Raw genomic sequence first — 22,707 nt, forward strand, 5'->3', positions numbered from 1 at the left:
AATTCTTTCCTAGGGAAAGAATTTGGTTGTCCATTTCTGTTGCTTCGGTATTTTCAGCGCTCTGTTGGAAAGTTACAGGTCGGGTTCAGGTAAGTCTGCGATTGAGTGCGGGTTAGGTATGTGTGTGATTATGTGGACATGAGGGTTAGGGTGGGTTAAGTGAGTTAGGGCACGGGTGAGGTGAGTGTGTGATAGTGACGGACCTTAGGGTTAGGGTTTGGGTTAAGTTAAGTGGTTAGTGGTGTATGTATAGTTTAGTGTAGGGTTAGGTGTAAGATTTTAGGTGTATGTGTGTGGATTGCTGTTTGTTTGGTGTGCTTGTGTTGTGTGTATGTGTTGTGTGTATGTGTTTTGGAACAGCAATTTTTTTCCCTAGGAAAAAATTTGCTGTTCTGAACGTTCGATGTTTGGTATTTTCGATTGGTAGGGTTCGATATTAGAACACTCGACATTTTGAATGTTTGGTGTTCTAATATAGACCCTAGGTTTCTTATTTAAACGACTTACATATACTAGTTCTTTTTGATTGTTTTTTTTTTTTTTTGACTTTTTTTTCTAAAAAGTAAGGAAGTTGTAAGGGAATTGTCTGAAGTTCCATTGAACTAATAAAAGGAACGAAAGCGCTAACTTTTAAAATGCTGCGGTTTGTCTTTTTGCTTCCGTTGCATCCGTATATGTCTTTGTTTTCATGGTGTATTTATTATTTTTGTGTTATTTGATTATACGCAAGATGTGCAAATAGTTCATTTGGAGGCTTGTCTTTTAACATCCTGTATCAGTAAACAGCAGGTTAACACCTAAACGATGTATACTCAGGTGTTTAAAATGTCTCTGCCTAAGCCTCCCAGCCCTCCCTCCATATAGCAAACCTCCCATTAGGGACTCGGATGACACAAACTCCCACATATAATTCTGTCACTAAGACAAGCTTGCTTTCCTAAGGTTGCATATGCCTGCTGAGAGTTAAAAGGTCCTTTTTACTGGTGATTCCATAGTTAGGCACACAGACAGTGCACTCACCAGACTGGACAACAGCTGAATCACTACTGCTAGGATTAAGGATGTAACAAGGATTAGGCTGTTCTGGTGACAAAGAGGGATAAAGCCCTAACTATGGCTCAGCCAACCCAGACTCACTTAGTATTACGGGTGACAGACGGAGAGGCAAGGAGGGATGGATATTTGCTGCTGACATTCCCTACAGGGGAGGCATGGTCCAAAGAGGAGAGTTGACCTCAGACCCAACCAGTGAGTCGGGGGGGGGGGGGAGAGTAGGGAAACAGAAAAGGGTACTTTTCCGTTAAACATTTATCACTTCCCGCTGCTGAGTTTTGCTGGTATTTCCTCATATTGTTGTTTGGACTGATAGAATACAGAATACATACATATATATATATATATATATATATATATATATATATATATATATCTATATAATTTACTCTGTGCCATCCCAGTCGGACTTTAGCTACACCCATTACCCATGTAGCAGGTGGTTTATCTTTAATAAGGCGCCTTTGAGACAAACAGAAACGGTAGATTGCATGATTCAATCTGCTGCTGTACATTGCAGCTCAAATCTGAAAGTTGCAGGAAATCGTGGCTGGAAACTAAATGAAAAGGGGCACAAGTAATATTCCGCCACTCGCCCTTTTTTTTTCCCCCTGCTTTTTTACCTTATAAATACGCATCGGACTTTGCTTAGCTATCATGCCTTTGGGGAAGAAGCTGAGACCAAGTTCGGCTACTGCCAAATTAGAATCACATGCTGTTACAAGGAAATAAATTGAAACCCTTTCACTGAATATCTAGGATCAAGCTTCCATTTTTGCAGTTATTTGTAGCAACTTTTAGTGGAGTATTTGGGATCTGGTTTCTGTTTTTGCATGCATTTGTAGTATACCCAGCTACACCCTCTTGTCTTTTCAAACAATGAAGAACTATAACCATGAGGGCTCCTTCGCTCACCACCCCCCTCCCGGAAGTGGAAATGAAAGTGATTTGTTTGTGCTGGAGGCCTGTGTTGTGAAGACTTTCTTTACACTTGTTAGGGAAACGGCCGGCGACTGAAGAGGATGCGCTCTTTTCCCTTAGTTTTGCTACTTTTGTCCATTCGTGTACACATTATATAGTAATAAAAATTCACTTCACGTTATTTTTAAAGCATGCCATTAGGAAATCAAAATATAAGTGTGGTTTACATTACATTGAACCTTTGGTGTGTCGTCTGATGTATGTAAAAAAGGAGCACGCCAAAGTCGAGTGTGCAAACTGTCTCAACGGAGTTGATGTGGGACTCGGCTATATACTTATTTCACTTTCTGTGTACCTATGTACCTGTCCATATGACTAGCTATTTATTTTATAATAGTGGGATATGGAGCTGGAGTGCAACTGATGTCATACCTGTCAACTACTCTGATTTATGTATTGAGATACGACTTTGGCACACAAAGTTAGCCTTGGTTCTGATAGATTTATTCATAAAGGTGCATTTCTTTTTATGTCATGTTCATCACTGTTGCAGGAAAGAAGGCAATCCAAACTGCAGATGAAATACCGGCAAAACACTGCAGTGTGAAGTGGTAGGGGTTTAATGGAAAAGTACCCAGAAAAGTAGGTAGGGCAAAATAAATAAACCCCAAGCATCAGATGGAAGCACAGACAGCAGAGCCCCCGGAAGCCCTTAAGATGCACAACCAGTCCCAGCAGCACCAGAGTAAGTCCGGGGGTAGAAGAATGTTGTAGACCTGGTGTGGATGTGGAGCACTGGAGGGTGGAATGATATCAATAAGCTCTACAGGGGGTAAAGGATATATCAAGGACAGGCCAGTGCCATGGCACAGAAGGACCCAGGTTCAATTAATGTCTTAGGCATCTAAGGCACTGGTAGGGAGGGATGAGTGTTTGCTAGAAACACTCCCTAAGAGGAAGCCTTGCCCACACAGTGTAGTAGCTCTCGCTCTCTAAAGTGCCACTGAATACAAAGGTGGGGGGGGTTAGGAAAATGAGAGTAGGTCATAGCCCCCCTCAGCAAATAGAAGCAGTTGCTGGCATCTCTCCTGGGACACCCTTAAGATCCACACTGGCCCCAACTTAATTGAAGTCCAAGGGTGGAAGGAGGACCAGACAGGTCTGGCAATGGACTGTGGTACTACAAAGGCCAGAGAGAATGACAGAAAGCAGAATGAAGCAAGGTGGAGAGCAGTTAAAAAAAAATGATACAACAAGCACCTTTCAGGATGCTTCAAAGTCTTGAATCTGAGTATAATCTTGTGGTTGCTCATGTAGGTGTGCCCAATTTTAAGTTTTCGACCTTAGGGGAGATGCAGAGACATTATTAAGCTGTCCACCCATGTCTCCATAAAAAGAAATTCACTGGTGCTAGGCAGTATTCTACAATCACTAATAATAAACAAGTAATCTCCGTGGTATCCCTGAAGTCTCAAAACAACCCACTAAAGTGTAGTGGGTCCAAAAACAAAACAGTGTAAGAAACTTCTCTGTGTGGAAGATTTTCACTCCATATATTTCTAGTTAATCACTGTATATTAATCACATCAGACAATAGTAGTAGAAGTAGTGAACGTAAACTCATCTTAAGTCAAACCGTTCTACAGGACGAATTACAGGACGACCAGGACAACCGGGACCACAGACATTCCAGCTACCAGGAACAGCAGCACCTTCACAGAGACCAGTTTCTTTAGGAAGACCACTATCGACAGCACAGACATCAACCACCACACCAATACCAAAGCCAGCACCAGTACCAGAACAAGATCGACGACCACCACCAGAGCCCCAGAGCTTGTCCCTCTTACCAGGTCCTCCCATACCACAGCAAGGAATACTACTACAACCCACAGAGATTCCAGAAAGCAGAGGAGGAATTCCAGAGGTCTCATACTCTATCCACAAACTCCCAGGGAGACAGGAGAACCAAACAGTGGACAGGGGTGAGGGAAATACAATACCTGGGCAATCCCGACTGGAACCCCGACTACAACCCAGGTCCCAGGCTCAGACGGAGGAACCAGCCACAATAACAGGTACAATAACAACAACAGGTACCAGAATAACAGGTACTCCACTTATCTGGAACCACTCTGTTAAAGGACTGACTGAAGAGGAAAAAAGTGTGTTGTCCAAAGGACTTAGTTTTGTACCAAGCTGCAGGAGTGAGGTTGCTCAAGTACTGATAGACCTTAAAATGTTTGTGAGGAAGCTCAACTTAAGGGTACAGTTTCATGGCAAAAGTAATGACACTGAAAATAAGCCTATTGATGAAACTATAAAAAGGCCTAGCAGCTATTGTCCACCACTACATCAAACACTAGCTGCTTTTGAAGTGAAATGTGAGATGGATATCAGGAAACTGCTTAAAAAAACCTCCTAAGAAAAAACTTTATAACTTAACACAGGGAGAAAGAAAAGCATTGCTTGAGCTAGGCAATGATAAATCCAGGCATGTAATGAAGGCAGACAAGGGAGGAGGTATACTTGTGACTGATACCACTAGCTACAACCAAAAGATAGAGAACATGCTGGAGGATAACAGATTTTATGAGTTATTTACCATGGATGACATAAAAAGAGCATATGATTTATGGAACACTAATCTCACCACATTATGGGAAGAAAAACTTATCACTGAAAATCTTTATAATTATTTATGGAGCCCATGCCCAGGTTTACCTTACTTTTTTGGAATACCAAAGCCACACAAGAACAGAGAAGACCCACCTTATAGACCGGTGGTAGCAAGTGGAGGTTCCCTTACTGAAGCCACAGCCATTTACCTTGATTACTTGCTGAAACCTCTAGCAGAAAAGAATAAAAGTCATACATAAGAGATTCAATGGATTTTTTGAAGAAAATAAAAAACATTACAGTGGAAGCTGACAGTATTTTGGTAACTACTGATGTGGAATCCTTGTACACAGTGCTCCCTCACAATTACTGTATCACAGCAGCTATGGGAGTCTTTTAAGAAACATAATCAGGGTACACAGGCACAACTGCAAAAGTTAAGCAAGCTCATTAATCTTGTACTGGACTTCAATTTCTTTACTTTCAATGGCAAACACTACAAACAAAAAACTGGTATAGCAATGGGGACTGCCATGGCTCCCAGCATAGCTAACATAGCCCTGGGCAAATGGGAGGAGGACTTTGTGTTAAACAACACAGATTACATGCAGCATATCACATGCTATTTACGGTTTATTTATTTATTTATTTATTTATTTATTTACTTACATTTGTTGACTGGGAGTGTCCAACTGGACATAGGTCCATTTTCAGCAGAGGCCCGGGGAGAAAAGCTCCACAGTTAAAATAAACAGACAGTAGTTGCATTGGATTACATAGCGATTAACAATTTAACATAGCAATTACTTACAACATATTTACAGATGAAGAACATAGTACATCAGTAGACAACTAGAATCTTTATCTGTGAAGTACATAACAGACATTAACAAATGTTACAATAAGAAGTTCATGCTGTATAATAAGTACTAGGCTTATGAGCATCTGAGCTTGCTATAATCAAGGTAGTTAGTGGAGTGGAAAGAAAGGTAGTGGTTGGATGGGGTGGAGTTGCAAGGGCATAGCCAGCATGTTTTAAGGTGCGCTTTTAGTAAAGTTTTGAAGTGGGTGCATAATGGTATGGAGGTAATTGTGGGTGGGAGGGAGTTCCATAATTTGGCTATGGTGCAAGAGAATAGTGCTTCACCAGCAGAGTTATTGGCTTTAGTGATATGCAAGCGATTTTTGTTGCTGGATCTTAGTGGTCTGGTGGTGCGATAGGGTTGGAGTAGATTCTGGAGGGATGGGACATTTAGTGGATGGTTTACTAGTTTGTGGGTGAGTGGCGAATTTGGCGATTTTGTTGTAGCAGATCTCTAGCTTGTTTAGATCGCATTGCCTTGGGTCGGTATATATTGGAGAGGCATAAAAGTAGGGTGGAGATAAGGTGGGAATTTGCTATTGAAATCTTTGATGCTTTGGTGAGAAGTTGCTTATTTCTTTATAACGCTCCTAGTTTTTTGTGGACTTTTTTTTATGGTCATGGATATGTGAATGTCAAATTTTAGTTTATTGTCTATTTCCACTCCTAGCAATTTGGTGTGTTCAGCTGGGTATATAGTGGTGTTGTCTTTTGCTGTGATGTTAAAGTGAGAGTTGTTTTGAGTATGTTTGGTGGGTTGGAAGATGAGTAGTTTAGTTTCGTTTGGGTTGAGTATTAATTGGGCATCGGATAACCAAGTTTCAACATAGGAAAAGACTTCCTGTGTGACTTTTTGCAGTTTGGTAGGGAATGGGCTGAGCAGATGATGGTTGAGTCATCTGCATATTGTATGAGTGTGCGCCATGTTTGGTGGCAGAGGCTAGATTTTTGGTGAAAACACAGAAGAGTAGGGGTCCAAGGATGGATCCTTGGGGAACCCCTACAGAGACAGGTAGTTGGGGAGATATGTCATTCTGCCATATAACAGATTGTTGGCGGTCAGACAGTTAACTCTGAAACCAGTTGGTGACTGATTGAGAGAAGGACAGGTTTATTGAGGTCAGAGATAAATTGTTTGTGTGGGACCATGTCAAATGCTTTAGATAGGTCTAGGAAAGTAGCAGAGGAGAGATAGCCATTGTTTTTATGCTGAAGGATAGTGTTAGTAAAGGAGAGTAAGGCAGTGGTGGTGCTATGGTTTGGTCGGAAACCATGCTGAGTATTGGAAAGGAGGTTGTTAGCAAGGAGTAGTCAGACCTGAGAGTGTATGCATCTCTCTACTATTTTGGAGAGTGGAGAGAGAATAGCTATGGGGCGGTAATTGGTTAGTTCTGTGGAGGGTCCGCCTTTGTGGAGGGGAATTATATGTGATACTTTCCACAGTGCGGGAACGTAACTTTCTGACAGAGATCAGTTAATCAAGATGGATACTGTGTAGGCCAGAGCATCAGCTGCGATTTGTAGGTATTCACTTGGGAGGTTGTCTGCTGCTAAGTTGGTGGGCTTAAGTTTAGTTAAGAGTTTTTTTTATGTTGGAGGTAGGTACAGGAGAAAAAGAGAAGGCAGTGGGGAGATTACTAGTTGAAGGTGTGGGATGGAGGGGAGGGGGGTTCTGTTGTTTAGCTAGTGATAGTATGGTTTGCGTGAAGTGTGTGTTGAATGAGGTAGCAATATTTTCTGAGGAGTGAGGGATGTTAGGAGGAGGGGTACTGACTTTACCTGGGTGGAGGATGGAGTTTATGGAGGACCAGAATTGTTTGGGGCTGTGTTGTGAGGAGTCTACGGCAGACTGGTAGTATTGGACTTTGTCCTGTTTTATTAGCTTTTTGACTCTATTGCGTAGTTCTAGGAATTTCTGTCTAGTTGAGGGGGTTTTGGTTTTGCGCCAGTGCTCTCAGGCTTTATCCCTGTTTTTCATTTCTGACTAAGTGGTTTTCAGTAGCCATGGTGAGGGTTGTGCTTTGGTTCTGGAAAGTCTTATGGGGGCATGGTAATTAAAGATGCTCAGGAAGGTAGTATTAAATATTCAACTGCGTCATCAAGACTGAGGTACTTTAGAGGATGCCAGTTACATTCTTTGAGGGATGAGATGAATGTGAGTGGGTTAAAGTTTAGTTTTTTTACATATTTGATGGCAGATGACAGGTTTAGCTTGGTATAGGTATTTTTTGAGTAGGAATGTTGGGGAGTGATCACTGAGGCTATCTGATAAGCAGCCTGTTATATATGACTGGGGGCTCTTACTGACTAGTATCCAATCCAGGGTAGTGTGCTTGCTGGAGTTTTAATTTATCCTAGTTGGCGACTGGACTAGTTGGGTGAAGCCATGAAGGTTTACATGATGGGTTGGATGGTTGCCAGAACAGGATTGCCAGTCAATATTGAAATCACCTAAAATTATAGTTTCTTGGGGGAGATGGTGGGTAGACCAGCTGAGGAGGTTTTCTAGTGGAGGGATGTTTTAGCCAGGTGGGAAGTAGCATCAATTATGTTGATGGTTTTGTTTTGGTTTATTTTGAGGTTGGTATATATTATTTCTTCATTGCCTATTTGTGGAGCTGATGATTTTAAGATCTGGATGCTTAGATGCTGTTTAAATATTATAGCTACACCACCTCCATTTATTGATGATGTCTTTATTGTGTGGGAATGTGACACCTTGCAGCTTGGAGATTTAATCACTTACCTCAATCAAACAATCCCCTTCCTGAAGTTTACCTCTTCCCATAGCTGTACTTCAACCACTTTCTTAGATATGCAGATTTCCAAGGACACTCAACAATAACAGAATCACCACTGATCTATTCAGAAAACCAACGAGGGTTAACTTATTACTCCACAGTAAAAGTCTACATCCTACAAAAACCAAGTATAATGTAGTGAAGTCCCAAGGCTATAGATTAACTCAAATTACCACAGAGATGGAACCATTTTTGAGAAACCTGAACAACTTAGAGAATGATTTTCTAGTGAGAGGCTATGAAAGTCAGATGTTAAAAAACATCCTGGAACCCATTATAAAACTGAAAAGGACTGAAGCACCTTCACTCAACCTCCCCAGTAGAAAAATGTTAAGTAATTCCACAGAGAATAACAAATGCAAAAATAGCTGCAGCCTGACATACACTTTGGATTATCACAGTATCAAAAATATTATTGAAGAAAACTGGGACATTGTCACAGGAAACCCTTTTCCGATTAACATCTTAGGTGAAGCCCCATCACTTGTTTATAGGAAGGCCAGGAACATTAGAAGTTTTGTTGAATTTAAACCTAGACCATGTGAGAAAAGCACTAAAAGATGTGAAACTAATTGTACATTTTGTATATTTATACAGCAAGATGATAGTTTTTATTGCCCTTACTTAAAGAAGAGGGGGTGACTGTAACACTAAAAAAGTAATTTACAGGGCACAGTGCAATGAATGTGATGCATTCTATGTGGGCAAGACTGTTAAACTCAAGCGTAGGATTTCATGTCATCTGTCAGAAATCCGCTCTGGATGTAAAAATAATGCACTAGCAAAACACCTTCCTCACAGGTTTTAAGTTCCAGATCTTGGATCGCATAGACATGGGTGATCTTGAAGAAGACATCCAGAATATTCTGGAGAAACATGAACTCATGTGGCAATTAAAGCTGAACTCTTTTAGGAAGCCTGGACTAAACTACTACTGTTCAATTAAAAGTGCACTGGAACTTAGAAAATTGCCACATTGTTTACATGACTAATTGTATTTTATTTTATTCTACAAATTGGTTTTAAATACCATTTTAAATCAGTTGAAATTTAAGTGTATATTTTGTTTCCATCATCATACATACATTTTTTCTTATTTTTATTTTTTTCTGGTTCTTTTTTCCACTTTATTCAAAATGATGTGTAATAACAATACGAACTAATTATATATGTTTTTAGGGTTCTTGTACACAGACCTGAAGAAGTCTAGAAGGACGAAAGCGATCTGTTAACAACAGGTTATGAAAATAGAAAATAGAAGTTATGTTCTTACCATAACGTTCCATGTTAGTTGTCTTCTTCTCGCCTTCTTCTTGCTGGATGGGTTCGGAGCCGACCTCGGCTCAGACTCGGCCACTCTAAAAGCTCGAGAGTTGGTTCCACCGGCTCGAGGCTCCCCTTATATCCCACAATGCTAGGCGTGAGTTACCTCAGATCTCGTTTGTAAGCTAGGCCCAGCCTATAATAGTAATAGAATAACTAGTAACAAAGTCCACCTCTATAAACAAGGGAGAAGAGAAGGGTGACCTACATCCTGATCCAGGAAATATGCACAGCAGAGCATATACCTAAAGTACAGAGGTGGTAGAAAGAGAGGTCACAATCAAAACTCCTCTAGGTCTGTCCAGGCCAGGGGAAGGAGGGTGGGCAAGAAGAAGGCGAGAAGAAGACAACTAACATGGAACGTTATGGTAAGAACATAACTTCTATATGTTAAGTTGTCTATCTCGCCTTCATTCTTGCTGGATGGATCGCGTCCCTAGCACCTTGTCCCGGGTGGCCTAACGGAACAGACTCTTGAGAACAGTGGAACCAAAGTTAGCTCTATGTCTAGAGGCTAAATCCAGCTTATAATGAGAAATGAAAGTGTGAGGAGTAGCCCAAGTAGCCGCTGCACAAATGGTGTCAATAGGCAGTCTATCTTGGAAAGCTATAGAAGTAGCCAAAGCTCTGGTAGAATGGGCTTTAGGTTTGCTAGGCAGCTTTTGGTGTCTAATTTCATAAACAAGGGAGATCAGAGATGTTAGCCATCTGGATAATGATACCTTTGAAACTGAAAGTCCCTTTCTGCCTTCTGCATAAGAGACGAACAGCTGGTCAGATTTTCTGAATTTTGTTCTATCCAAATAGTACCTTAACTGACGATGAACATCTAGCCAATGCAATCTTTGTTCAGATCTGTTAGAATATTCTGGAAAAAACACCGGGAGGTCAATGCTTTGATTTAGGTTAGCCGAGGAGGCTATTTTGGTAAGAAGGACGGATTGGTTCAGAAGATACTCTGTCCTTATGGAACAACAGATAAGGAGGTCGGCAGCTGAGTGCATGAAGTTCTGAAACTCTTCTAGCTGAAGTAATAGCTACTAGAAAGAGAGTCTTCCATGATAGTAACTTTAAAGAACAGGAAGCTGCAGGTTCGAAGGAGAGAATTAAAGAACTGAGAACTAAATTTAGGTCCCAAGGAGGAGGAGGATTTCTTACGGAGGTCTGAGTAGAAAAACTCCTTTCAAAAAGCTTTGCAAAGCTTGTGGGACATGATGGCAGAATCTGAAATGCCCACATGAAAGTTAGAAATAGCTGCCAATTGAACTTTAAGAGTAGAAGGAGATGAACCTGCATGGTAGAGTTCAGCTAGGAAATCAAGGACCATTTGGATGGAAGCAGTGAAAGGATCTATGTCCTTCCTTGAGCCCAATAGGCTAAACGCTTCCACTTACTCAAATAAATCTTTCGAGTGGAAGATTTATGGGAAGCTATCAAAATATCTCTAACAGAGTGAGATATTTGAGGAAGCCTAGCTAAGGTTGGAATTGGAGGAACCAAGCAGTGAGGTTCAGGGAGGGAAGGGAGATGAAACTGACCCGACTGATGGATCAAAAGATCTGGAACTAGGACCAGATGCCAAGGTCGCTCCAACAGAAACTGATGTAGAAAGGGAAACCAAACCTGTCGAGACCAGTGAGCAATGAGGATCAATGAAGCCTTCTGAGCGATAGCTGTCTGTATCACTTGAGAGATTAGTGGGAAGGGAGGAAAAGCATACAGAAGTCCCGGGCCAAACCTGGACTAGAGCGTCTCTGCTGGGTTGGCCTGGTAACGGAAAGAGTGAAAAAATCTCTGCACTTGCTGTTTTGGGGAGTAGCAAAAGGTCGCAGCAAGGCTGGCCCCACTTGAGAAAAATTTCTCTCACAACAGAGTCTTTCAGAGACCACTCGTGAGGCATGAGGATAGCTCTGCTCAACTTGTCCGCGATTTGATTGGACTTCCGGGATGTGCGTTGCTATCAAGAAACGCTGAGAAGAAATCGCCCATTGCCACAGTCTGAGTGCTTCTCGACACAGGGGGTAGGACCTGGTTCCGCCTTGTTTGTTGATATACCACACTACAGACATATTGTCCGTCTGGATTGCTATCGTTCCCAAGGGAAGAGAGTCTTGAAGGGCTTGCAACGCTAAAAGCACTGCTCTCATCTCTAGAACATTTATGTGCAAGTGGCATTCGTCTGATTGCCATGTGCCCTGGACAGTTCTGCCCTGATAATGCCCCCCCCACCCGATCAGGGAGGCGTCCGTTGTCTTCCCAATAAGAGCTGAGGGGAAGACATCCACCACAGAAGATGATTTCTGCATGATTGCGTGATCATAATGGTGTGAGACATTGGAAGTTGCTGGTACGACCATTGCGTGAAGAGCATCCATTGAAGGATTCTCATGTGGAATCTGGCTAATGGAAGCAGAGGTATGGCAGCCTCCATAATCCCCAACACTTTCAGAACTAGCCTGGCTTTGATTCTGTTGCTGCTGAAGAGGAGTGAGACTATTTTGTGTATGTCTGTTATTCTCTGATCTGTTAGTCTTGCAGACATGTTGACTGTGTCTAGATTTGCGCCTATGAAGGTAATAGTACGACAAGGCGACAAAACAGACTTTTGAAATTTATTGAAATGCCTAAATTTAACCAAAGGGCGAAAGGTGTAGTCCCTGGCCATTAGAAGAAGATGCTTGGTGGGAGCTGTGAGGAGCCAGTCGTCCAAATATGGAAACACCTGGAATCCTTGTCGTCTCAGGTGAGAAGCTACCACTGCCATGCATTTGGTAAACACCGGGGCAGTGGTGAGACCAAAGGGCAGGGCCCTGAATTGAAAATGACTGGTTCCCAGCCTGAAGCGGAGGAATCTTCTGGAGCGTCTTTTCATTTTATGTGATACGCATCCTGAAGATCTATAGAGCACATCCAGCTTCCCTTTCCCAAAAGGGAAGGATGGACTGCAGCGTGACCATCCGAAATCTTGTTTTCTTGACTGACTTGTTCAAGATACTGAGATCCAAAATTGGTCTCCAGTCCCTGTTTTCTTTGGAACTAAAAAGAACCTGGAGTAGATTCCGGATCCTTGCTGGTCTGCTGGAACTGGCTGAATTGCTCTTTTGCAAGCAGCTTTGAAATTTCCAAAGCTGCAAGATCCCTTTGAGCGGTGGAACATCTGGAAGGGATTTTTGATTGGTTTGGAATCGAGAAAGAAGGGAATGGAATAACCTCGAAATGATGGACTGTACCCATTTGTCTTGAGTCAGGGATAGCCAGGCTTTTGGGTACAGTGACAATCTTCCCGACTGCCTCCGAAGGTAGGCAGTCGGGCAACACCTCAGGGATGCTGAAAGGGCTTATCAGAAGACTTCACGATTGCCCTGGTTCTGCGGACCCCCTGCCTCTAGGGCGTCTACCATTGTTGTTCCCCCTCTGCCTCTGGCGGGAACCGACTTTGTCGTCAGGCGAAGTCCCTTGAGATTGTTTACGGAACCACATTTTCCCACTTTTCTGGCCTTTGGGGTAAGGCCTAGGAGTAGAAAACGGACTGACGGCAGAAAGAGTCTTGCCATCTGTCTCGCACCTAGTCAAGGTTTCTTTCACTTGAGGACCAAAAGAGATGATCCATCAAACGGGCGGAATTAGTGAAAGGCGTTTTAAAGGGTCCGGCAAAGTTGCATAACCGCATCCAGGCGTGCCTGCGTAAGGCCACACCTGTCCCTGCGGCCCTGCTCGCTCCATCAGCGCATAAGAAAGGAGGCGCATGGAGGAGTTAGCTATGGAATTCAGGGTAGCCAGCTGAGTGTTCATCTTGTCTTGAAAACCCACAGCTGTAGGATCCTTCAACATATCACTCGCTTCCTTGATCAAGTCCCTTTGAAGACGAGTAAAATGGCATAGGTAGTTCAGCTTAAGCATTGCAAAGGTCGCTGACGAGAACATCCGCTTCCCGTACCTGTCCATAGACCTGGATTCCTTGTTAGGTGGATGGACAGGCACCGAAGGATCAGCTAGTTCCTTCTTGGTGGCAGCAGCTACCACCATAGCATCCACAGAAACACCTTTTGTGAGGAATTGCTTGTCGGTTGGTGCCGTTATAAATTTGGAGGGTCTCCTGGGGTAGGGTCCACTGAATCAGGAGCCGTCCAGGCCTTCTTTGCAACCACCTGCATGAGGGGATCAAAGGGGGACACCCAGGAGGTGGAAGGGAGAGCCAAACGCCTGAAGATACACAGATTCATCCTCCGAAGGGTTAAGGGCTGGCCAATTTCCCTCTGTTTCAGGATCTCTAGAATGTCTGCAAGAGACATCTTCAGAAGGGCGTGGGGGAACCTCGGAATCCTCTAAATCTGTGTCAGAGGTGACAGACTCAGGTGAGTCTAAGTGCTTCCTCTTACACTTTCTCTTCCTAGGGGCTCCCCTGCCAATTCAGGAGAGGCCTCGAAGAGGATGAGATCCCAACAGGGGATTCTTGAGGAGCTTGCTCTCTGCGGTCTGGGATGAGGGAGTGAGTCGACATAACCAAAGGCACCAAAGTGGGAGGGACGGAGCCGACTGTGGAGTCAAACAAGGTTCCAACACACTCGCATGACCTCGAATGCACCCCGTCAGGCAGAGCCAGAGGTCCCCGCCCGAGAAGCTGAGAACCTCCCTCGGCACCGACAGGGATGGCTCGAGGCCGATGTCGGAGCCGAACTCACCAGCCAAGCACCGAGAGGAGAGGGGGTCGGACAAGGGTCGATGCCACTCACCCCCGGGCCGACGAGGAAGCCCAGCACCGAGATTCTTCAAAGGAAGAAATCGAGCCAACGACAGAGCCAAGACAAATGTATCGGCTCACGCTACCACAGTCTCGGTTCGGCGCCCGGCCCGAGCTCAAAGGAGTCGGAGGAGGAATATTGGAACAAGCTGAGGCATCGACTGAGGAGTCGGACTCTGGAGCATTTGGGCCAGTGCCTCGGACTTCAAAGTCTACTCACTACCCTCTGGAGGTCGTGATCTGATAGCCTCGATGACCTGGAGGAGTGAGATCTATGGCTCCGTTCAGACAGCAGGGGAGACGCTGGAGCCGAATGAACGGAGCCAAGGGGCGGTGACCTCGATCTCTTTCTAGATGTCGGCTCGGCGGTATGATCGGAGCCGACCCATGACTCTCTAATGCCTCGGCTCCGCCGGAGCTGAGGAAACCACTGAAACAGTAGTCAGAGACTCCGGCTCCAGCCGGAGCCGATGAAGCAGTAGGGTTCAAAGCCTTAGGCCTCGACTCTGAAGCTGGAGCCGAGGTCCTAGAAGCCTTAGAAGGTTTCCCTGAAGACACAGGAAGGGAACCTTCAGGCTTAATTAAGCCCTCAAAATGAGCTTATTTTTCTCTCCTGCAGGACTCTGGGCTGAAACCATGACATAGAGCACAAGAGTCCTGCAGGTGTAAAGGTCCCAGACAGTACACACAAGAAGTGTGACCGTCTGTCAGAGACATTTTCTGACAGCACGAGTCACACTTCTTGAAGCCTGAGACCTTTGTATCCTTGGACATACTCAAGGAACCCAAGTGTAATCACACACAAAAACACACACACAGATTACACTGATAGGTTTAAAAGGGAATTATTTAAAACTAAAGGTAAGTTAATAAATCCCAAGTAAAACACATACACACTCTAAGGAAAGGGAAGGAAGGGCCGAAGGCCTTAGGGAAGAACTAGTGTTCTTTATAAAGGAGGAGGGAGGGACTGGAAAGATAAAAGGGATAAACAAGTCCACTACACTAAGTGGTAAAGAAATTTACACTAACTAGCCTAAGTTTAAAGAATTTAAACTAGTCTAAACTTTCACTAACCTGGAGCCGGTAGAAAACACACCTCGATCGCTGTAGCAGCAAAGAGATCTGAGGTAACTCACGCCTAGCATTGTGGGATATAGGAGGGGCCTCGAGCCGGTGGAACCAACTCTCGAGCTTTGTGGTTTAGTCGGAGCCGAGGTCGGCTCCGAACCCATCCAGCAAGAATGAAGGCGAGATAGACAACTTAACATCTGATTTTTAAATGCAAAATGTATATTTTTTGATTGCCAAATGAACTAAGGTTGATATATTTCCAGCCATGTAGTATATTGTCTTGGATAAAAATCACAGACTTAATAATCTACTTAATAATTTGGTCAAATAAGAGGTACCACATCATTATAAATTTTATTGAAAATACATAAAGGTTATATATTATTATGACAGCTACTAGGTAGGGCAGGATCAGCTCGAATGTCACATTGATGGGGGAAGGGAAGTGAAAATTTAACATGTGTACCAATAACACTGTTTTACAGCACAATAAACTACTCCCATGCCTGATAAAAAGTATATATATATATATATATATATATTTAGAAAGTTTGTGAGGAAATTATTACTCTATTTTTGTTTTACTTGGATCGCTTGTCTGTGTACTTAATAAAGGATTTTCGACTGGAAACAGACTGCCTGCCTTGCTTGGATTACTTTCGAATACTTAGTAATGCTGTACAATTATATATTTTCTATTATTACTTTTTGTTTTGTTTTGACTTAAGACAAGTTTACGTTCGCTAGTTCTACTACTATTGTCTGATCTGATTAATATACAGTGATTAACTAGAAATATTGTTTGTGTCTTTCGGGTTTTCCCGGTTAGGGGTCACCACAGCGGAACTCCGGTCCACTAATGATTGGTAGTGGATTTTTACGTACCGGGTTACCAGCCCTGACGCACAACCTTCAACGAAGGCACGCCCCATTCACGTATGCCTCCACACAGAAGACGCTCTAGCTGAGAATCGAACAGGACAACGTCTTGCTATGAGGCGGCAACACTACCGCAGCACCACCACCGCAGCATTAACTAGACATATATGGACTGAAAATCTTCCACACAGAGAGGTTTCTTACACGGTTTTGTCTACAATCACTAATAAAAAAGTACAGTTTTGTACCTACCATAAATGTAGATGTTCGAGTGTCCACCCTGCTGCAGTCATCACACTTGGGTTATCCTGTCGTCAGGCGGTCCCACAGTCGGACGGATTTCCAAAGTCTTGGTCCGACGTCGGTTGCTGTCACCTCATCCCTGACGTCAGTGCACCAGGGGTATATATATTGCAACCGACGCCATTTTCTTCAGTTTTTCTTGCCCCAGATGTCAGGTGCCCCCAAAAAGGTGATCTAAATTAGTACCAAATGGTGTGAACACTGTACAGACACACAATCCCTTCAGCTATAAGCAAATACATCAGTAAGGGATAGCAGAGATTTAGTCAGTAGATCAGAGGGGTTGGAGGGAGGGTAACCTGGACTGCAGCAGGGTGAACACTCGAACATCTACATTTATGGTAGGTACAAAGCTGTACTATGTTCATCGTGTTACCCTGCTGCAGTCATCACACTGGGGTTGAATCCCAAAGCTAAGGTAGGGTGGAGGTATCATAGAGGGTTAGTGGAGGCAATGAGGCCCTGCAGAACTGCAGTGTCGAAGCCTGCCCTGGACTTAGAATAAAGAGGTAAGTGATAGTGTTTGGTGAAGGTGTATACAGAACTCCAAGTTGCAGCTTCTAAAATTTCCTTGGTAGGAACACCCCTGAGAAAGGCTGTAGAGGTAGCTGTTGCCCTGGTAGAGTGGGATCTAATGGTAGGAGGAACTGGTTTCCCATGATGGGTATAGCAGAATCGTATGCAATGGCTTATCCATTTAGAAATGGTTTGCTTGGATATGGCCCTCCCTTGAGAAGCTGTAGCATAGGAAACAAAGAGCTGGTCAGTTTTTCTGAAAGCCTTAGTTTTATCCAAGTAGTAGCGAAGCTGCCTGTGAATGTCCAAGGAGTGCAGGAGTCTCTCACCTTTGTTCTGTGGATTGGGGAAGAAAGTGGGTAGGTGGATGGTTTGATTTAAAGCTACACTGGAAACCACCTTAGGCATGAAGGAAGGATTAGTTCATAGAGAAACTCTGTCTTGATGAAAAATGAGGAAAGGTTCCACTGCCATAAGTGCCTGTAATTCTGAGACTCTCCTAGCAGAAGTTATTGCCAGGAGCAGGGCAGTCTTCCAAGATAGGAAATGAAGGTCTGCAGAAAAAGCTGGTTCAAAGGGAGGTAAGCGTTAGTTTTTCCAGAACAAAGTTGAGGTCCCATGGTGGTGTAGGAGCTCTTCTAGGTGGTCTAATGTTTTTTGCCCCTCTGAGGAACTGCCTTAGGAGAGGATTTGAAAATAAAGGTGGATTTGTGTCGTAGTGAGCTGAAATAGCTGATGCATGGATCTTAATTGAGGAGAAGGAAAGTCCTTTATGCAACAGCTCAGCTAAATACTGTAGAATGTGAGGCATATGAGGCTGAGTTGTGTCTTGGCCTTTAGCTTGGTTCCAAGCAGAAAACCTTTTCCATTTGTCCGAGTAAGCCTTCCTGGTGCTTGGTCTCCTGGCTTCTAGAATAACATCCAGTACTGCTTGTGAAAGAGGTGCAGGTTGGATACTTAATTGATTTGCCATGCAGCCAGGTGTAAGGTTTTGATCTGGCTGTGTAGAATCTGCTTGTTCTGCTGCGTGAGCAAATGAGGCATTTGAGGCAATATCCATGGTGGGTTGTGAGCCATATTCTTCAGTAGTGGGTACCAGTGCTGGCGTGGCCAGTCTGGGGCTATGAGAATCATTCGATGTTTCTCCTTTTTGACCTTCAAAAGTACCTTTGTGAGAAGAGGTAAAGGAGGAAAGGCATATGCTGTCAGGTTTTTCCAACTGAAGGAGAGAGCGTCCACTTTCCAAGCTTGATGGTGGAATGTCCTTGTACAAAATTTTGTCAGCTGGTAGTTTTGAGGACTGGCAAACAGGTCTATATTTGGTAGGCCCCATCTTTGAGTTATCATTGTAAATATTTGGGGGTCTAGCATCCACTCGTGGGGATCTTTGATGTTTCTGCTTAGGTCGTCTGCCAATGTGTTTTTCTGTCCTGGCAGGAACTGAGCTTGTAACTGGACTTGGTAGGCCAGAGCTGTGTTCCATAAGATTATTGCTTGCCTGCAAAGAGGGTAGGAATGTGTGCCCCCTTGTTTGTTTATGTACCACATTACTGTGGTGTTGTCCGTCTTTATTGAAAGTTGTCCTGGTTGTAGTAGATCCTTGAAGGCTGTCAGAGCTTTCTGTACAGCTAGCATCCCTTTTTGGTTTATGTGCAGTTTTCTTTGTTCTGCAGTCCATAGGCCTTGAATGCATAGCCCTGCCATGTGTGCCCCCCAGGCATAGTCTGAAGCATCTGTTGTGATAGTTTGCCTGGGTGGGGGTAAGGTGAAAGGCTGACCCTTGTTGAGGTGACATGCCTGTGCCCACCATAGATATTCCTGTTGAAGGCAGGGAATGAGAGATATCACTGTGTCCAAGCTGTGGCTGTGTTGAGACCATACACTTTTTAGGTACCACTGTAATCTCCTCATATGCAATTTTGCAAATGGTATTATCAGAATGCAAGATGCCATGAAGCCCAAAGCCTGCAGAATTTTTCTTGCAGTTAATTGGGTCTTTGTTGCCATTGTCTTGAAATATTGAATCAGTTGCAATTGCTTGTCTGGTGCAAGATAAGCCTTCTGGGCCGTTGTGTCCAAGCTGGCACTCAGGAATGTCATTTTTTGTGAGGGTACTAGTTTTGACTTCTTTTCGTTTACTGTGTACCCCAGACAATTTAGTAGATGCTTCACAAAAGCCAAATGTTGTAGGAGAATGTCTTTTCTTTCTGCTTGGATGAGGCAGTTGTCCAGGTATGGATATATTTGAATTCCTCTTTGTCTGCAGTATGCAATTACTGGTGCCTGACATTTTGTGAATACTCTGGGCGCAGTAGGTAAGCCAAAGGGCAGTGCAGAGAATTGATAATGGGTTGAACCTGCAATGAAACGGAGGTATCTTCTGCAACTTTGTCTGATAGGGGACATGCAGGTATGCCTCCTTGAGGTCCAACATTACCAGCCATGCTTCCTTGCCCAACATGGGAAGTAGCTGCTGTAGTGTTAGCATCTTGAATTTGGGAACTTGTAACTACGTGTTTAGAATTGAAAGGTCCAGAAGTGGTCTCCAAGCATTTTCTTTTCTGGGTACTAGGAAGAGTCTTGAGTAAAATCCTTGGCCTTGCTCTTGAGTTGGCACCCTTTGAATGGCTCTCATGGCCATGAGAGCTGTAATTTGTTTTTGAGCCTCTGCCCTTTGATTTCGTGGCAGGTTTGGCATTCCTCTTTTTGTTGGCAAGGTGTGAAAGTGGAATCTGTATCCTCGTAAAATTATGTCTAGGACCCATTTGTCCTTTGTGACCATGTGCCAGTTGTCTGCAAATAGTGCTAGTTTTCCCCCCAGGGGGGCTGACAAAAGAGCTTTGTCTGGCCAGCTGAGGTGCAAGTCATTGAGTTTGCCTTCTGGTGGATTGAGACCGGTCTTCTCCTCCCTTCTGGGTTGGAGTGCCCCATTGGCGAGGTTTATACTGAGCTTGTGGTTATCCTCTGCCCCTTGGGCGTCTATATTTACCCCTCTGAGGTCTGTCAGTGGCTGGAAAGGACCAATTTTTTGTTGGCCAGTTTCTGCTGAAGCGAGAGGGTTGTACTTGTAGGAAATCTTTGACTGTCTGCATTGATTTTGCCTTATCTTCCATCTTCTTTAAAACTTCTTCTGCTTTAACATCAAAAAGAACATCCTGTTGTAAGGGAGCATCTAGTAGTTTTGCCTTAACATGATCAGGCAGACTTTTTTCCTTTAACCAGGCATGCCTACGTACAACTGATCCAGTGAAAGCTGCTCTGCAGGAGGCCTCTAAAGAATCAAACCCACATTGTAAGGTATGTTTGCCCACCTGCTCGGTGGCGTGCAACAAATCCTGTACTTCTTTCAATTCAGATTGTTGAGGGAGGGTGGTTATCTTTTGTTTTAACTGAGATATCAGAAATTGCTGATACTTAAGCATATGAAATTGACAGTTTAGTGCTCTCATAGCTAAAGTGGCTGAGGTGTAAACCTTTTTCCCCCATTTGTCTAGTGCTCTTGAATCCCTTTCAGAAGGTACTGGATTTTTAGCCATGGAAGCCTTAGCCCCCTTGGGACCCTGGGAGATAGTCTCTGGGTCAGCTACTGGGCTTTTGTAAAGGAATTTGTGGGAATCAGGTACTCTGTAGTATCTGTCAGGCTTGGCCGGGGCAGGAGGTAGAGAGTCAGGGTTGAAACTGGATTCTAAATAGACATCATCCACAATGTCCAAAACAGGAGGAATGGCTAGGGGTCTGTGTTGGGGAGTAAAAGAAACTCTCTGAGCCTTTTCTTGGAATCAGAGTAATCCTGACCTTCCCAGTGAAAATGTTCCCTCATAGTGTGTAAAGTTTCCCCAAAAGAATAATCTTCTGGAGGGGATGCTGAGGGAATAGAGTCCTCAGCATCAGAATCTTCATAAGGAGAGAAGGAATAGTCTTGGTCCTCAGAGGAATCCGAAGAAATAGACAGTTGTTCAGAGGAAGCAGAATCTTCCTCTTGTCTAGGCCTTTAGTCAGGAGAAGGCTGAGAACCCCTGATAAGAGAAATCAAATCCTCAGCCATCTCGAGCATCTGTTTCTTAGGCATAAGGCCTTGAACAGGAGACTGAAGTGAAGCCTTTTTCGATTTAGAAGGAGTCTTCGACTTGGAAAATGTTTTGACTGTAAGAGTTGTCGGTCTGAAAACGCCTTCAGAAACCAATGGCGTTTCAGAAGCACCGACGTCCTTGAAAGGTAAATCGTCGGAAGGGCCTGAAGTAAAAGGCTGCGTCGGCCTAGTACTATCCGTCAAAATATCTGTAGCGGTCTCAGGTTCCAGAACTGCGGTAGTCAAGAGGCTGCGTTGGAGCCTCACTGATAACTGGAGAACCGGAGACCGGATCAACCGAGGCCTCGGAATCGGGCTTAGGCCTGGGTTGTCGGTCCTTGTCCCTGCGCTTTTTGTGCACGCCGGTAGTCGGTAGCTCCGACGGCATGGTGTAATTAAATTTTATACCAAAAAAGTGACGTGCGAAATCAAATCATCTTTTAATAGTACGTTTATTAAATCTAGCACAAAAACGACAAGAAGTGACGTGATCAGGGCCTAGGCAAGGTATGCAATAAGAATGAAAATCCTTATGAGGTATTTGCTTCCCACAAGAAATACAATTGTTAACTTTTTCTGACATCGGTCTTAGGCAAGAAAAGTTTCCCCAACGGGGTACTTACCTTTATAGAAGACTTCGGTCTGAAATTCGAAATCGAAAATCTCAGGAGTCGGCCGACTGGCACTTGCGAACTGCTTCTGCTTCGGGCACCACGCGGAAAGAAAGACGGAAGAAAATGGCGACGGCTGCAATATATATATATACCCCTGGCGCACTGACGTCAGGGATGAGGCGACAGCAACCGTCGGACCAAGACTTTGAAAATCCGGCCGACTGCGGGACCGCCTGACGACAGGATAACCCAAGTGTAATGACTGCAGCAGGGTAACACGATGAACATCATCTAAGCTCAAAGAAAAAAAATAACTGGCTTCAGCAACTGGTTAGTTAACTGGTGTTAACCCAGGGGGCTCCAGCCTGTGATGAAGTGGTTAACAGGCCCTCTTACTTTGCCACTAATGCACTTCACCTTTTGGCTCATGACTTTCACTCACTCATTAAAGTCATTATTGCCCCCACTGTGTTTTCTTTTTTAAAAGCTAGGTTCAACTCATGGACATAAACACTAGGAAACTGTTAATTCAGCCAATATCAAGGTAGCACTCTTCACTGCTACACACATGAACAGCAAAATGTTTGAGCTTTTAGACTTTGTCTGCCTTCAACATTTGTGTAGTCACATACACTTGGTTACACTGCAAACACAGTACTCCCTTCTTGCCAGAGTTCAGCACCTATCATGCATTTGGATCCACAGGGAAATATGGTGAAGCTCTACATTTGTTAGGGAACCTACTATTTTGAGAAACATCATGCATAACACCATACTGGAACTTATAGAAGTCCAAGTAATGAACGAAGAAAAATGGAGGAAAAAACATGCACGATAAACAAATAATCCATAGTAAGTGTGGTCACCACCAGTCTACACACAGTATTTCAACAAGCCAAGTATTCCACTTGTCTGAAAAACATGCAACTATT

At 43.8% G+C, this 22,707-nt stretch overlaps 1 protein-coding gene across 2 annotated transcripts in view; it reads right to left on the reverse strand.

Annotated features, from left to right (window-relative positions):
- The window catches only part of LOC122816680 (kelch-like protein 20), a 745,290-nt gene that overhangs the window by 686,627 nt on the left and 35,956 nt on the right, over window positions 1-22,707 (reverse strand). The window lies entirely within an intron of this gene.

Source organism: Protopterus annectens, chromosome 12.part0 (genome assembly GCF_019279795.1).
Source record: "Protopterus annectens isolate FY-2018-M chromosome 12.part0, PAN1.0, whole genome shotgun sequence".
Taxonomy (NCBI): domain Eukaryota; kingdom Metazoa; phylum Chordata; order Ceratodontiformes; family Protopteridae; genus Protopterus; species Protopterus annectens.